Source organism: Empidonax traillii, unplaced genomic scaffold, assembly GCF_003031625.1.
Source record: "Empidonax traillii isolate 1590-97213 ecotype Southwest subspecies unplaced genomic scaffold, ASM303162v1 scaffold985:size400688, whole genome shotgun sequence".
In the NCBI taxonomy this organism is placed as follows: domain Eukaryota; kingdom Metazoa; phylum Chordata; class Aves; order Passeriformes; family Tyrannidae; genus Empidonax; species Empidonax traillii.
Window position 1 is genome coordinate 7,317 of NW_020956178.1, and position 14,676 is coordinate 21,992.

At 43.4% G+C, this 14,676-nt stretch overlaps 1 long non-coding RNA gene across 1 annotated transcript; it reads left to right on the forward strand.

Moving 5' to 3' along the window:
• Positions 1-5,886: 5,886 nt before the first annotated feature.
• Positions 5,887-12,223, forward strand: LOC114067885. The gene is made up of 3 exons (XR_003573485.1): positions 5,887-5,992; positions 11,240-11,338; positions 12,130-12,223. It is a non-coding gene; the product is annotated as an uncharacterized LOC114067885 (long non-coding RNA).
• The last annotated feature ends 2,453 nt before the right edge of the window (positions 12,224-14,676 follow it).

Genomic DNA, 14,676 nt, shown 5'->3' on the forward strand with positions numbered 1-14,676 from the left:
GCCTCTCTCCCCACATGAGAATCCAAACAACATAATGCTGGTTGAGGCTCCATGCCACTGTATATTAACAAAGACACAACTTGCCTCACCACATTTTTCCGCTGCTGCAACACTCCACAGTGTACCCTGGCCTACATAATGGAATAACTATACTGATCCCATGCACTGGTGTCCAGCCAGGGAGCAAAAACAAACCAACCAGAACTAAATAAGCCCTTTAGCAATTTCCTGATAGCTTCCCCTTCCAGAGAATTTTTCTGAAGAAAGAAAAGCCCAGAGAGCTGCTTGCAGTTTCCAGGCACACGCACATCCCTGCACTGGGCTCACCTGTTGCTAGTGCCGATAGCTGTGACAGAAAGCCTTCTTCAGTCCCCTTACACAAGGGATCTTCACGCATCAAAATATTTGTCCATCTATTTGGACAAACTTTATCATAGAATCATAGAATATCATGAGTTGGAAGGGACTCACAAGGATCATCAAAGTTCAACTCCTGGCCTGGCACAGGACAACCCTGAGAATCACACCATGTGCCATTTCTAAGCCCCATTCAGTGCTGCTGGACATTTCTGCAGCTAACAAAGCACTAACAGGTCATAAAAAACACGATAACTCCTAAATGCTCAAAGGACTAGACAGCTGCAAATACTCAGCTGCACTATTTGCTTCACTCTTCAAAAATAGAAGAAGACGAAAGACTCAAAGCATCAGGCACATTCACAGCAAATCTGTCTCTCTCCCATTTCCCATGACAACAATTATACATAATAAAACCCCACCCACAAGTGAAGCAAGCAGTAACAGGGCAACCTCCTCCACCTCTTCCTCAGTATGACTACACAGCTGCTGCTATCCAGTCCGGACAGAGGCAGAGCATCCCCCTTTCTGTTACTTCAGGAGATCACCCTTCTAGAGGCAATCCCCCTCTCCCTCCTCCACCCAGTGCTTACACCATTGAGCACTAGGGAATATTCAGACTAGGGACTATTTACCTTCAACAAGCTGGAAAAAAACCTACACACCACATTAGAAGTTTTCCATCTAACTATAACACTGCTTATTTTGGGATTAAAACCAATTCATATCCTCTGACCTTCCCAGAAAACCACTGTCTGCATCTTTAGCCCTCCAGTGCAGGGTACACATACAAGAAGTTTGGAATGGGAGGTGCCATCAAACATGTGGCAGCTCTTTTAATCTGAGCCCCTGACAAACGATAGTGACCATAAAGAGTTCCACCAAATTTAGCAGCTGATACCCTTTCACATTCCTCCATGCACAAGACTCACGTTTACAAACTGTTCTTTTTAAGTGGGCTTTTAAAAGTGCCCCAAGAATTGCACTCCTTCCACTGAACCTTCCTGCATTAATCTCCGATAGATTCCACACAGTACATAAATAATGGTACATGTTTCATTTTAGGTATGCACCTCATTAAAATGGTGCTACTCTCTTATAGGTTTTATAAACTTCAGCTGCTCCCTTAACTAATGTGTGCTACAGAGGATGAAAGGCTCAACCCCATCTTTGCCCTATGCTAAAAGGAATATCGTATTACCTTGAGAAGACAACTGACTCAGATAGATTTCCGTCAAAGACGTTCATTCCTTTTATGAAAAGACTGAATTCCCTTGGTATCTTAAATAGAATTTGACCTGATTTGTGAAGCTGAAGGGTTAGAATCAAATTATTTAAACAACCCATCTACCTTCAATGCAATGTCTTACTTAGTTTTAGATGATAACATACAAAGGGGGAGAACGCATACAATTTATGGGTTAAAAATAAAAATCAGCCCAAAACACCGCTCATGCTTAAGCTGCATACAACAATAGTCTTACAAAGCCAAAAAACCCCACGTACTTTAGGATTAGTTTGGACATAAGGTATCTAGACAGTATGTTCCCAGTGGAGCAGAAAGGCTATTACCCTAAAAAAAATGAAAGTACACTAAAATTCTGTTAAACATTTAGTATTTCAGAGAGACTTTGATATAAGGCTCTGCAAGTAATTCAGAAAAGCAGGAAGAGAGCACATGAAAGAACCACAGCAAGCACACACTAGGTATTGCACCAATTTAGATCCAAAGCGATCAACCACTACCCATAAAGCAGGTGCCTCAGCTAAAGTGCAGAACTATGAAGCAGTCTTGAATCTACACTGCTGAAATAAAAGAGACACGTAATTTAACACCACAAAGAAGTGTATACTTCATTTAGATCCAAGACAAGAAAATAACACATTTTTGATCGTATCCAAGAACATAGAAACTAAAGCTATTACTTTTTGTGATAGGGAATTTGGGAGGAGAGTTGCTAAGGGTAAACACATGGTATATCCCTGCATACACACACTGCTAATGGTATAGCAAATTATATCCCCTCAGCTACAAATGGTTTAGTTGTGTACATCTGTGCCCAATGTCCTTTGTATACAAAAGAAATTACCAGAGCAAGCCCAAATAAAAGAGATAAGGTGGCTGATAAAAACAACTGCTGCTTTCTGAATGATTGTGAAGCAGCTCCTGACTTTCCCCCAGATCTTTGTCCTTGTTGACCAAGCAGAAAGACTAACAAGGAAGAGATAAAAATACCTCTGAGGGTCATCATCACCAGTTAAGCAACAGTTACTCTTTGTGTATATACCTGTCGCAGATAAAAGGGGAGCCTGCTCAGTGTTGGCTCAGGTACCTGAAGACACCCTTCCCATCCCATAAGACAATAATCTACTTGAAGAGATCACAGATACAGAACACAAGTTTTAGGCAATGTGGGGAGTTTACACAAACACACCTGGACTCAGCTGGTCACTCACCAAATCACCTGTTGCTGCTCCCAGGAGCATGAGGCAGTGTTGCTGCTCCATGCCCAGCACTGTGGCAGGAGCAAGGGGCAGCAGGAGCTGGGAACGCACCCTCAGCCCTCACTGCCCACACAGGTCAAGTCAGCTGGCAGGTGCACGAAGGTACAAAAATAGCACTTATATAGAAATATACTCAAAAAGGATACAGCTCACTTTGGGACTAACTGTCTCACTTTTTAGAGGCTTTACCTCAAATGAATTGCCTCTCCACTTAGACATCCTAAGTAAAGCTGTTCACACCCACCCTTACACACACTGTTACAATGAAAAAATAAACTTAACAGCATATAACCAATACTAAAGCTTCCACCACTGAATTACAGAACACTTGGACTGTAAAAGAAGTCTTCAAAGAAACAGTACAAATTGTATTAGGAAAAGCAGCCTCATATACAAAACCCACAAATCACAGTAATAAAAATTATTCATCAAATTGTATTAGAATGTTAACAGCTATTCTGAGACTTCAAATTACATTGATCCAAAATGTAAATCAGAAGGATTTGCAAAAATAGGAGGACTACTACATATAATGAAAACACCTGTAACATTCAAGCAAAAATAATTTTCCATTTAACATTTCCATCACTTTACACAGTGCACTATTAAGCTGTAACAACTTTATACAGGCTTCTCTGCTCTTCCCACATGCTAGAAAAATCTCAGAGTTCTGGGCAATTTATGTTGCGTGTCTTGCACTTTAAAGAACACAAATGGTATAGCCCTTCACATTTAAGATTTTAATCTCTGGAAGAAGGGCACTAAGGCTGAGTGCCTAAGGCTATTTCTTTCAAATGGGAATGAACAGAACTTTAAATGCCCTGCAGATGTGGAGGTCACAAAGTTGCTTAACAACCTCCCTTGTGTAGACTCCTTGAAGCAGCTTTCTGGTCCCTACCTGTAATTTGTTCTATGTCTACAATTAGAAAATATCACAGTAGACTGTCAAATGGTATTTCTAAAGATTACCTTAAAACATGCAAGAACAATTATGTATTTCACCCAAATTTGTTTGAGGTAGGTGTACGCAGACAAATAAGAAAGCCAGCATCAGTGTCCTGCACAGTTGACAGCGTTTCCTGTTAATGACACTATTTCATACCAGGGGATAATTGCTGAGGACACTTAATTTCTCCCCATATATTCACTCAGTAAAGGGAGTAAAGAGGACTTGCTCACTGCTCATGATCCCACTGGAATATTAAGAAAACAATGAAAGACACCCATGTACAACGGGCAGGAGCAGCTTTCTACATTTGCTTTGTGTTTTCACATTCTCTCCTAAGTAAAGCCGCACCATTGTTTTATACACACTGATTTTAGACAGGTAATGGAATTAATACTTTCTCAGTACTACAAATTTCACACTAGCAAAATGCCTCTTTTGAACTCTATCACCTATTCCAGAAAACAATGTCTCTGCCTTATGAGAGCACACTATTTGGGTGCAGCAAGGGCAGTAACAGTGAAGGGAAAAATAAAAAGCATCTGCACATTTAAAGTAGGAATATACAAAGTCTAAAGAAAAATATTTAAAAGGACTACCGTTGTTTGTTCCTTAAACTTCCTACATCAAGATCAATACTTATACATCTCCAAATGTTAAGAACAATCTAATTATCTTACGTTTACGTATGTACACGGCTTCTAATTAGTGGGAAAGTAGTTTATACTTGCAGCTATAACATATCATGAAAAGCACTTGTTTTTGCTGAATCCAAACATTACTATAAAAATATGAAATATCAAGCAACCTGAAAGATATTACACAAATATTGCTACCTATTTACTTACACCAAATAGAAAACTAGAACACCAACTCCATTAGCTGAGTTTCAAACAAAATCAGTAAATGCTACTTTCATATTCAAGACCAGACCATGTTAAAGTTAAAAGCCACACAAGCACTTCCCAGTCTCAACCTCAGTTTCACTATACAACCTTTCCTGCTGCTTCCCGTTTGCATTACTGCGAAACTTCCCATAAATAAAGTACTAACAGAAGTGTCTCCAATGTGCTTTTTCTTTACATCAATTCAAATAATATCATCCTTAAATAGTACTTACATTTTATGATACCCTAAGGGAGAAAACCAGCTACCCCTGCCCCAAGCACGCAGCCTGGCTATACAAGTAATTTCCCCCCACACACCATCAGTGAGATTACTCACATGGGCTGTGAGTTGCTGCAGACTGAGCAGCACTTGCTGGTGGCCCGTGAAAAACTGGTCCACCCCAACACGTTCACTCCCCTATTTATTCCATAGCATTACATGACAGCTTTAAACCCAACTGTGACACAGCGAACGCCCTCCTGCCACTCCTGTTCCCACCTGCATCGGTTCTGCAGTTGCTACTGACCCCGAGCCTCACCAACTGCTTTTCTCTGCCACTTTCAACAAGAAAAGTGCAGTATGAATGCTTTAAAAACTCAGAAGTTTAAGACTGCTACTCTGAATATGAAAAGATTCACAACCAGTCAGACTTGAAGAGCTGTTTACAAGCCAGATGCAGCATGCTCTGAAAACCTACTGTCATATCTACAGAGTCTATGCTTTTTAAGTTTTAACCACTACAGCTACAATAGTTAGATTATGCATGAGTCACAAATGAAGTTTACATTAGTAGAACTCACTAAGACATCAGTATTTCACGTCTCCTAAACCTTTTAGGTTTTAGAATTATTTTTTGCTATCTCCTATAGCCTAAATAATCAGTGAGAACCAGAAAATAACTGCAGGGAAAGACTTCAACTTTAAATTGCAGTAACACTTTAAATGTGCCTTAACTTCTAAAGAATAATTGAGCATAAAATTTAACTTGAATATTAATTTAATTACTACAGCACTGCAATGTGTTCTGTAGGTTGTCACAACAGCTAAGACAGCGATGATGCACGACACTGTATGAAAAGAATTTTCCATACCTAAACTACTTTCTTCGGACCATCCAAAATATGACTCCCCAAGCAGCATATCCACTCCAAGTCGTTAACCAATATTTGCCACATACGCAGTTTAACCCTCAAGGAAACGGGAAGGCGCCGCAGCGCATCGCAACGCGACAGGAGTCCCCCGCCCGGCCACCGCGCTGTCTCCCAGAGGCACCCCCAGCCCCCTCACCAAACACAGGTGCGCGCCCCGAACTGTGTCATTTTTAACGCGCATCCAGCTTTTCTGGATGACGCCCGTTTCCCAGCGTCGGGCGCCGCGGCGGGAACGGGACAGGGGCACCCCCGCCGCCCGGGCCCGCAGGGCACGGAGCCGCCGCGGCGGGGGAGGCAGCGGGGCCGCCCCGGCCGGGGGAGGCGTGTCCTGCCCGCGCTCCTGTCAAACGCCGCCGGCCCCGCGGCAGACCCGCCACGGCGGCACCGCCGGCGCGGGGACCTCCCACACCGCCCTGGCTCACCGAGACTCCCGCTGTCCGGGAGTCGCGGCCACTCCGGGAGAGAGAGGCGCTTTGTTGGTGCCGGGAGGCAGAGCCGCCCCGCTCCTCTCGCCCGGGAAGCCGCTCCTGCCGCGGCCACCGGCGAATCCCCGCGGGCGGCGGGACCCGCCGAGGAGGGGAGCGGGCAGCACAGAAAGGCAGGGATGCAGCGCCAGAGCGCGGGGCAGGCGCGGCGGGACCCGGTGCCGCCTCCAGCGCAGCGGGGCTGGCTGGGAGGGACACCCGGGGGCGCCCGGGACCGCGGCCACGGCGAGCGGAGGTCGCGGTGCGAGCCCCGGGAAGGGGCGCGACCGCCGCCTCGCCTCCCTTTCCCTCCCCGCTTCTCCCTCCCCCCTGCCCGCCGCGGGGAGCGGGCAGCGCCGCCGCCGCCACTCACTGGGCGGGCGGGCGGGACGCGGGTCCTGTCAAGCCGCTGCTGCCGCCGGCCGCCTCACGCCGCCGCCATGTTCCGGGGGCACGGCGCATGCCCGGCAGCGGCACCGGGGGCGCGGGGCCTCCCCCCCCGCCGCCCCCCTTCCGCCCGGCCGGCGGGGCAGCGGCGGCGGCAGCGGGGACGAGCAGGGAGTGAGGAGTGGGGGTCGGAGCTCCGCGGCCGCCGCCGCGTCCCCGCCCCGCGCCCGCACCTGCGGCGGCAGCGAGAGAGCGGGACCTGCGGGGCTCCGACAGGAGAGCCGAGGTCGGCGCGAGTTCCTGCGCCCGAGCAGCGAGACCGCCTTGTGAGGGGGGAAAGTCACCCCGTGGCAGGTGTTTGTGTGGGAGACTTCGGTGCGTGAGGGAGCCACCGCAGGGGTTTCTGCGGGGAAACCTGAGGCAGCCGGTACCAGGCGCTGCGCTGCCGCCGGCTCCGTCCGTGTGCGGGGAGCGGGACAGTCCCGCGTTAGAGTGCACGAGGGATCGCGATATACGCCTGCAATTGCATACAACCAGCGTGTATAGTGCGCGTTAAAATCGGTGCTCACCCACTCGGGAAATTTTACACAATTATTTTGCAGAGATCCACGCTTATAAAAACTGTATAATAGCCAAAATGTGCCTCCTTAGCTTTTAAGGAGGGGGTATTCCAACTGTGTAAGCTTCGGGTATTATAATTCAGACCCCAAGAGGTATGTATGTGTAAGTATACCTGGTAAAAAAATCATAACTTAAATACTGTCATCCTTCATGCGGTTTTTTGCCCAAGTTTCAACTTCACTATTCAACATGACTTGAAAGGTGAAATTTTGAATTCTAAATTAATCTAAGGTCATGAGAATGCGCTTCTAAGATTTCTTTTCATGAACAAAAAACCGAACGAAACCCACGAAAAAGAAAGCTCAAATACATACCCAGCCCCCCTCTAACTCTTCCGTATGAAAGTGGAATTCATACAGCCCATTTTAGTATCCTGCATATACTGCAAGTTACTGCTAACAATTTATGTTAAGCACTCCCATAAGCAGTAAATGGTTCTTCAGAAACAAGGAAAACGAGCCCTTGCTGTAATTATAAATATTTAATATTTTGACAACATGAGAGAAACAAGTAAAACTATGCTAATCCAAGTGAATTAAAATATACAAGAGGAAGACATAGTGAAATATGCTTACAGAAAATCTTTATAGCTAAGTGTGTTATGCTCATCACCAATGCAGATGAATGCTGCTTAATTTGAAATATTTTCCCCTTTCTGTCATATGGAACCTTCGCAGGAAAAGGAGAAATTATGTTCATCAGAGAGATGGATACAGAAATGTTCCAAGTGTCACAGAATAAGTCCCTGTGAGACACAGAGGAAACCAAAACATATTTTAAAGATATTCTTTAACCCCAAGCCACTGCTAGGTACAACATCTGAGGAATCTGTTCCCTGTGAGCCAGTGGGACACCATGTCATTGGTTTCTACAGCTGTTGCTGCAAAGCCTGTCAAACATGAACTGATGCAGTCCTATACCTGCTCGTAATTTCCCCAGGAGGCTGAAATCAGGAAGCCCAGCTAAGAATAATCCTGCATCTTAGACCCCTGATGCCATGAAATAGAATAAACAATTAATGTAAGGATAAATGTCTGCAAAATCACAGATACATCACAAGCAGAAAGAGCAGAAGAGAGCTTTTAACACACTCTTCTAATGCAGGAGTCGAACGGATCTATAATGCCTTCACATGTGTCCTTCACCTACAAGCTACAGCTGCAGTAAAGCAAAAAATTTCTTTGCAGGATTATTAGAAAAGGAATAAGAAATCCTGAGTGCTTCCATTTTCCAGCAGAATTATGAGCTTGTTTTCTGGTGGCTCACCCATCATCTTTCATTTTCTTTTGTAGGTATTAAACTGAAATATTTGGGTCAGAAAAAACAGGCATTTTGGAAGTTCTCAATGATCTTCACAAAGAGAGAGGTAAACACTTGTGTATGCATGTATATATAAGAATGTATGTATAAATATATGAGTATATGTATACATACATGTATGGCTTCATGGTTTTTTGGAGGGAGATTCTGTGATTTTAGAAAGAAGTAACAACATCAAAACAAAAGCAAGACATTGCATGGAAGTAAGGCTCCAATGAACTCATACAGTGTGTCAATATGGTGTTCTGGGAGGTTGATGCAGGCAAAAAAAATGTTTAAGAGAACTGGCAGTTCTCAAAGAAATAACATTAGGAGTATAAGTAAGTGAACACTGGGCAGAAGAGGTAAGGGCAGAGTAAAAGATCAGCCTGGCTGTCAGAAGCTCTTTCTGAACCTCAGATAGGAATGAAGCATCCAGGAAAGAAGCTGGGTCGGGTTACTTGAGGGAGCTGCAAAAGTGTAGCCTAATCATGCAGGAATAAAGTCAGAAAAGGCAGCAGAAAACGAAACACAGCTAGTAATTTTGGGATATTTGGGCTAACATGAAATAATGTTAAGTACATTGCCAGAAGTGGAAAAAAATCAGGCAAATGATTATGCTAGTATCAAGCAGAACTGGAAAGTTTTAAAAGACAACACTGAGAAAGCCAAATTTCTTGATATTTTTGCATCTAATTTTTATTTTTATATATGTATATATCAGGCATTATTGATAATGGGGAAAACAAACAGATTTCATATTATACTATCAGAAGACCAAGTGAGAAATTATTCAAACAAAATTTGCTGCTTTCCCATCAGCTGGATTTAAAGGACTGGATATGAAATCTCACCTACTAGTGGTTATTGTAGATAATATACAGTGAAGGAATATTACAGGACAGAAAGGAACAAACAGTTTTGTTGAAAGGAAAGAAGGAAATAGGAAATTATATACACCAATCTATTTAATCTCAGTACCCAGGAAAGATACTGGAGCAAATAAACAAGCTATGCTTAAGCAGTTGTAACACAATAAGTAACAGCCAACACAGCTTTGTCAAGAACAAAAGATGTCAAATCTAATCTCTCCTGCAATGGAGTAAGAGGACTCATCAGTGGAGGAGAAACACTGAAGACCATGTTGGATGTCCCTTTAGTAAGATTTTTGACATGGTTTCATATGATACTCTCTCAGTAAACAGTGAAAATAATGTAGATTATTTAGGAAGCTGGTACAAGTGGCTCGTTGTGAGAAGGATGGTAATGAACTCAGTGATGGTCCAGAAAACATGTTTACATAACTGGAGATTATACCAAATTGGGAGGCTTTAGCATGCTGGAGGACAGATGTAGGATTTAGAAGGATTTTCGCACACTAGTGATTTGGTCTGGAAAAAGGAAGGTTCTGTTCAACAGGGATAAGTGCACGCTACTGGGCAAAGGCAGATATGATCAGCCACACAAACAGGAAAGGCAGAACTATTGAGTGTTCTGCAGTAAGAAAAGCTGCAAATATGTGACAAAAAAAAAAAGGAAAAAAAAGTTCTGTTGTTATATGAATCACAATCTATACTAAAGGGACAATGTCAGAGAGCTACAGCGAGAAAGCCAAACCACATAAAACAATACAAAAAAAGAAGCACAAATTCTTTGTGAAACAGCCTGATTTACATGGCCCTAGGAAAACTCAGTAACTGTGGTCTGACTTCAGTAAATATGTAGCCCCTGAAGAGAGCAGAAAAGAACAATCTGAATGATCATATATCTATAAAACATAAGTTAAGAAGTAACTTTAAAAAAATCAACAGAGATTTAGGTTGAAGGGGGGAAGTGGAAGAAGAGGAAATAACATACATATCTATGCAATTCTGATATGAATGTATATCAGATATATGAAAGACTGCTGTGAAGAGAAAAGGACAAATTGCTCTGTGATTTCATATTGGATGGATCAAGGATGGGTCAGGTTTAAAAAAAAGCAAGAAGATTAGAAAAAAAAATGGTAAGGATAGGGAAGAAGATTGGCTGGGTGCTTGTGCAGCCTCCACGCTCAGACTCTTCAAGAAGAGCTGGGCACCATTGGTCAGAGCTGGCACAGGTAGAGTGGCCCTCAGGCAGCGGGTGGACTCAGCCACCTCCCATGGCTCCTGCCAACAACACAGCTCAATGAATGCAAGCTTTCTTTAAGGCCACTGGAAAGTACCAGCTTCCTTAGGAAAAGCATTTTATTGTTTCTGCAATGTGCATACCACTATCTTCCAAAAATAAATTGTTTCAATAAGAATCTTAAACTGCTTTTCTATTTTCTGAATCCTCCTTCTTTCAAGCTGTCCCAATATGATTGTCCTAGGAGACCAAGTATATTACAGATACATGAGAGGATGTGCAGCTTCACTACCTGAAGAGAGCCATAATTTAGACATAAATAGGTCTGTCTTCACATTCAGTTTATGTGAATTCAACCAATACTGTAATTTTTTATCTGACAGCAAGTTAACATTGTGTTCTTTCCCAAGAATGAAGTTTACCTTTTCCAGAACAGCCTGAAGTGTGACAATGACATATGCTTTTAATAACATCTTCTGTAAATTATTTCTTTCTTTTCTGCTGGCTTGTAGAAAATGCCATCACCTCCTTCACAGTTTTTAAACTGCGTAGATTAAGAGCAGGAATAATTTCAGATGACAAGTGTAAAGAACACACTCACTGTGACTAGAGTAAGTAAAAACATTCAGGCATTCCAAAGCAGTTTCATTTAACGCTATAATATTACAGTATATACATAAGGTATCTGGACATGTATGTAGGAACTGGTAACACTGAAAGAAAAGAAGTTATGTTACTTTCATTTGCATGGCTGCAAACCTGAAAATAGCTTCTCTGAGGTACAGGAAGCTCACAGAAATAAGTGGGAACAGAATATTGGCCACACAACCTGTTAAAATATTTGGCTGTATTAGTTAAAAATTGATTTGTAGAGGAAAAGCAGAGAGAAACCAACTTCAGTCAAGACAGATTTAAGCTATAGGTAATCTTTTGCCATTGAGTAAATAGTGATTAAAATTACCCCAGCAAGGGGAAACAGATTTATTGTATTCGTATTATTTAAAGTGAGCGCTCCCTGCACAGTGACAAACAAAAAGAAGAAAAAATATTTACTCCCAAAATCTTGGGGACAAAAGCCTGCAATAGATTTATAATACCAAAAAATTATTAAATTTGAAGTGGTATTTTCTGTAGCCGAAATACCAAAATCATCAACATGTTCATAAACTGACCAGGTAGAACCATTTCAGTAAATAGAAATGGTTTGTTTCAGTATTTCTAAATACCTGATTTTCACCCTTTCTTTCTTTACTTTCACATAAATGGCATTGTGTTTGAATTGAAATTATGTGAATCAAATGTTTTCAAAACTCTTAGCTCTAAATATCCCATTTTGACAGTTGAAATATCAATCTTGTTTGGGAGAGGTTTTTTGTTTGTTTGTTTGCTTGTTTGTATCTAGGAATGGCAGAAAAATCATCCCTTTACCAGAGACAATTTCAGTGAATCAAAACTACTGATAGGGAGTGATAGGGAGCTTTCCAGCTAGAAAACTCATGAATAAAATGGCACAGAACATTTTATGGAATGAATTTAAACATGGGATTTGAAATAAAGCATGAGACCAGGAAGCAAAACTGCTACTTCTGGGTTATAATTATAGAATCATCAAGGTGGGAAGAGATCTTCAAGTAAACCCTAAACCATATCACTCAGTGCCAGATTCAGATGCCTTGAACACCTCTAGGGATAGTGACTCCACCACCTTACTGGGCAAGCTATTTCAATGCCTGACCACCCTAACAGTGAATTTTTTTTTTCTAATGTCTAATCTGAATCTCCCCTGTCTCAGCCTAAGGCCTCTGGTCCTCTCACTGTAGGCACAGTAGAAAAGACCAGCTCCCACCTCACTACAACCTCCTTTCAGGTGGTTGTAGAGAGTGATGAGGTCCCCTCTGAGGCTCCTCTTCTGCAGACTAAACAAACCCAGCTCCCGCAGCTGTTCCTCTTAAGAGATGTTTTCTAAACCCTTCAGAAGCTTTCTTGCTCTTCTCTGGACACACTCCAGCACCTCAATGTTGTTTTTAAAGTGAGGGGCCCAGAACTGAACACAGTATTCGAGGTGCACCCTCACCAGTGCCCACTGCAGTGGGACAATCACCTCCCTAGTCGTACTACACTATTCTTGATACAGGCCAAGATGCCATTGGCCATCTTGGACACTGTGATGGTTCAGACTTGGCTCCCTGCCAAAGGCCCAACCCCCCAGTAGCAGCCCCTCTCCTTCCCCCTTTCTACTTCCCCCAGGGCAAAGGAAAAAAACTATGCAAATTGAAGAACCCGAAAACCAAGCTAGTTATATAAAAAATATATTTTATGTATATTACAGTTAAGATGCTATGTACACAGCAAACGGGAATCCAAACACCCCCCAAAGGGATAGGGAAAGGGGAAAAAGGGACAAAAGGAAACAAAAAGGGACACCAAATAGATATGCACAATCAAACCCAAGAACTAGTAAAATAGCTAGTAAAACAAATCTCACCACGTCCCTTAGAAAGCAGGCTTGGCAGACACTGCCAGCACTCTCCAAGCTTCCACGTAGCAGGTTAGTGGATGCTGCAGGCCTCAGCCTTAGATAAGCGAGACCAACGCAGGGACCCACTGTTCCTGAATCTCGCCGGAAGAGAAGAGGAACGAAGGCCGCTCCTCCCCTCTTATTTATACCACGATTTACGTAAAAATTGTATGGAATACTGGGAACACTGCCCCTTCCTTGGTTACAAACTGGTAACCAGGGAAGGCCTGGATTAAAACCACCACAGACACCCAGGCACATTGTTGGCTCATGTTTAGCTGGTTGTCAACCAGCACCCCTAAGTCCCTTTCTGCTGGGCAGCTCTCAAGCCACTCCTCCTCCAGCCTGTAGTGCTGTCTGGGGTTGCTGTGACCCCAGTGCAGGACCCAGCACTTCACTTTGAACCTCCCGCATCTGTCCCTAGCCCATTGATTGAGTTTGTCCAGGTCTCTCTGTAGAGTCTTCCTACCCTCGAGCAGAACAACAATCCTGTCCAACTCCTGTCTGCAGATTTACCAAGGGTGCCCTCAATCCCCACATCCAGATCTTTATCAAAGACATTAAATAGGACCAGCCCCAATACTGTTCCCTGGGGAAAACACTAGTGATCAGCTGCCAGCTGGATTTAGCTCCGTTCACCACAGCTTTCTGGGCTTGGCCATCCAACCAGGTTTTTTACCCATTGAAGCGTCCACCCATCCAAGCCAGTTTTTTTAGGAGAATGCTGTGGTGTCAAGTGCTTCACTGAAGTCTAGATAGGGTAATGCATGGTTGAAGTCTTCAGTTAGCATAGAGGAACTATTCTGACTCCAGCTTCATATTTTGGCAAGCAAAATCAAAGTCTCCTTTAATGAGCTAACATTTCTCCTTTGGATGCTCTTTAAAAGTGGAAAAGAAGTCCAAGAAAAATAGATCACCCTCATCCCTAAGAGAGAGAGCAAGCAAGATGAAGGGCTAGTAATCCCTACCCTCGAATTCAGCAGTTGATGCAAAGGCTTCCATGTCTCTGCTGCTGGGACTTAGCCAGCTGTCTGGTGCCATCAGTGCCCAACTCAGTCCCGGGCACGCGGCAGGAGGCCTGTGTGGCAAGGTTTGACAGCTCTCTGGATGATTAACAAAACCAAAAATCCAGCTCTTCCTGCTATGGGAAAGCTTTGGGGAAATGAAAAATTAAAGCAAATGCACTGTTGTCCCCCACTATTTTTAAGCAATCTGACATGGTCATGCAGACACATGTGAGGGGTGACTTGCTCTCATACACAGCCTTTGGACACCATGGTCCCACTGCTTCCAAATCCAGTACAGTTTCTGTGATGCTGCCAAACTGAGCACTTCTGCCATGGGATTTGCCAGCTGCTGTCAATAGTTCTCTGACATTTTCTTTTGTGTCCTTGCCCTGCCAGCACCTACTGGCAGCCCGCTGTGGACCCT